Source organism: Phycodurus eques, unplaced genomic scaffold, assembly GCF_024500275.1.
Source record: "Phycodurus eques isolate BA_2022a unplaced genomic scaffold, UOR_Pequ_1.1 contig_955, whole genome shotgun sequence".
In the NCBI taxonomy this organism is placed as follows: Eukaryota; Metazoa; Chordata; class Actinopteri; order Syngnathiformes; family Syngnathidae; genus Phycodurus; species Phycodurus eques.
In genome coordinates this window covers 1-3,287 of record NW_026904951.1, presented here as the reverse complement: position 1 = coordinate 3,287, position 3,287 = coordinate 1, and the positions used below count along the sequence as shown (strand labels likewise).

Sequence of the window (3,287 nt, the reverse complement as noted above, 5' to 3'; positions counted from 1 at the left end):
AACTCGCGGCGAGAGAACAAGGAAGCAACATTTTTGTCACTTTTCAACAATGCTCCACGTGGGAAACTAATACGCCTCTGTACTGCACCCAAAACGCAAATAACAGTACAACATACTGTATAGACTACAAACTTGCTTACCATGCTGTGCATGATATAATTTCAAAGCATATGACTGAGAGATACACACTTGTTTTAACCATTTTGTTGGGGTGCACCGTTCCTGGAGGTACCGCAATACCAGGTCAATGCGTGGAGTGGATGGAACAAGCCCCTATTCCATCTCTCAGTTCCAAAAATCAATTTAATATATGGTCCCCGAATAGGGGACGTATCAGATATTAAACTGATAAGAACAGATACTACACTTGATCTTAGCCAAAAGGCCGAGAAGCGATGCCAACATAACGCCAGAAAACACGTTGAAACAATATTTTATTTTTTCATGTCGACACAATATTTGATCAAACATTTTTTTGTCATTCATAATTTATTTCCAAGAGCCACAACAAACGCCATATTGCAATGCATCACACAATACGTGGCCGAAGATACAGTTGCCTGTGATTATACACATGGCCAGCAGGTGGTTTCGTGTGCACATGAAGCATCAAGACATGGAGCATGACTCGAACCAATGACCGAAGCGTTACGATGTTATGAAGCTTCATCTTGTCATGACTAACTGGTTCTACTACTCAGAGCAAACCCATGTATGCTAGAAATTACATCATACTGCAGTACCATAGCGTCATATGTTGCACACTCCAGCTTTAACAATGAGCAACATCCTCATTATTTTGAAACAATGACCAGGAGAGAGCGCGAACGCAGTCTCCCACTACCAGAAATTATGCATGAGGGCAGTTGGTGTTCGAGAGGAGGATGCAGGAGATAGGCTTACATGGAAAAGGATGACGCGCTGTGGCAACCCCGAAAGGGACAACCCCAAAGGAAAAGAAAAGAAGAATTTGGGTTTAATAGAGACAAATGACTGGTCTAAATTTAAAAAAATCTAAAGTAAACAAACATCTAGTCGAATGTAACATATTGATAAGACTTCCGGTTACAACAGTTGGATGAGGCCTACTGAGGCCTGTTGCGCATGACAACCTCACCGATTTTTTCATCTCCATGTTTTGGATGCAGGTTCGAGAAGCATTATCAGTGATTCTCAACTGTTGTCACCCGCATGTTGCTGATGTTGCAAAGTCACAACCCACTTTCATCTAACTTGAAAACAAATTATTTTGTTTAAAAACAGCCTCTGAAAACATGCACAATATATTACCTTTTTTAAATGCCATTTCAAATGAGTTTGCTGCACCGCCAAAGTCACTTTGCTTGCTATGACGTCCACCAGCCAGGCTGGGGTGCACTATATTTGTTTACAGAGTCAACTAGCGGCTCGAGAACAAGGAAGTAAAATTTCTTGTCACTCTTCTACCATACTCGAAATGGGAACATGGAGGCTGTGTTGTTTTTCAACATTTATATGGAAAGAATGATGTCAGATGCTCGTGTTTTTGGTCACGTGATCCACATTGATCCAATAGAATGCGGAAATAAACGTATATTTTTTTAGCCGTGTATGAACAGTCTTAAACATCCGATGAATGATGAGTTATTTGTAATAACAATCGGTTGTTGGTAACATTTTGTGTCCACAAGGAGAAGAGCTGTTTGCTCCCTTGCCTTGTTCAACTACTTCCTGTTTCCTGCTTGGGTAACTAAAAGTAGGACTCTAGCGCCATCGTCGTAGAGGAGGCGAATTACAACCCTTCCACTAATTTGGTTCCACAACGTTCCAGTTCGTCATGTGGTGTGTTAATAATTGAATAAAAACATCAAAAGCCATGCATATTGGCCATTAAACGTTTCAACGTATATCCAAAAAAAGTTTGCATGCCCTGCCCAAGAATTAATGCAAAAAATGACAGTGAAAGCTCAGCCAACCACTCATGAAATACTGAATTGTCAGCCATTATTACTGACAACACACAACAATAGAAAAAAAGTTCCATATTTGTAAAGAAATGTAGTTTGGTTATAATACTTAAGTATCATAGTCTTAAGGAAATGTATGGTCATGAGTAGGCCCCGTGTTTTGCAATTACCTTTACCTGTTGATGTGTATTATGTCCAATTTAAATTCCTTAACATCCTCCGTATTAACATTAAATTTTGTTTCAGTTGTTGATGGCGAAAATGCAATTTTGTCATTTAATTTGTTCATTTTACCTAACTTGATCGCTCGCATTCCAAAGTGATGCTCAGGTCACCTGGGAGATCTCAGCTTTCTTACGTAAAGGCTAAATAAGTGTTGCTATTGGACAATGACTTCATTATAAAACGCAAAAAATATTTTTTTTTTTCTGATTATTCATTGTTAATGAATTCATATTAAAATGTGCAAGTGGACATAATGTCAGAGAGCACTGAAGACTTTACCAATTATTCAGAAATAAGTTACAAATTGCCCTGCGATTGGCTGGCAACCAGTTTAGGGTGTACCCCGCCTCCTGCCCGACGATAGCTGGGATAGGCTCCAGCATTCCCGCGACCCAAGTGAGGAGAAGTGGCTCAGAAAATGGATGGATGAATGGATAATTATTACAGAGTATAATTTTAAACAACTTTTCGATGGATTCTGTAATTTATTTTGCCCTCATTTCAATGTTTAATTGATGTGAAAGATAAAACTGTGCTCCCTACTAAAAGAGCTGATGTAATATTCTGTTGGCAGTAACAATAAAATTGCTCAAAACTGATCTGTTCTTATCAGTTTAATATCTGATACGTCCCATATCCGGGGACCATATATTAAATTGATTTTTGGAATTGTGAGATGGAATAGGGGCTCGTACCGTCCACTCCACGCATCAACCTGGTATTGCAGTGCCTCCAGGAACGGTGCACCCCCACAACTTGGTCAAAGTAATGAAATGCTTAACCGTGCACACCCAACAATCATATGACATGATGTGTGCAGAATGTAGTGTAAAACCAATGAATCTCATTTCGGGGTTGGTCGCTCTCGGGATTCAATGGGTCGCAGACAACTATCAAAAACTTACGTGCATTGTTATTCTGATTTTCAGTACAGTACGCAGGCGTATTAAGTTCCCACATGGAGCATAGTTGAAAAGTGACAACAAATGTTGCTTCCTTGTTCTCTCTGGAAACAAATACAGAGCAGCCCAGTATGGTTGGTGGACGTCTTGGCAGGCAATATGACTTTGGCGGAACAGCAAACTCATCTGAAAGGGCATTCAAAAATATAATATA

The 3,287-nt window shown here is 39.7% G+C and overlaps 2 non-coding genes across 2 annotated transcripts; one reads left to right on the top strand and one right to left on the bottom strand.

The window, feature by feature from the left end:
* Window positions 1-206: 206 nt before the first annotated feature.
* On the bottom strand, window positions 207-397 carry LOC133399000 (U2 spliceosomal RNA). The gene has a single exon (XR_009768151.1). It is a non-coding gene; the product is annotated as a U2 spliceosomal RNA (small nuclear RNA).
* A 2,333-nt stretch (window positions 398-2,730) lies between these two features.
* Window positions 2,731-2,923, top strand: LOC133399001 (U2 spliceosomal RNA). Its single transcript, XR_009768152.1, has one exon. It is a non-coding gene; the product is annotated as a U2 spliceosomal RNA (small nuclear RNA).
* Window positions 2,924-3,287: the final 364 nt, after the last annotated feature.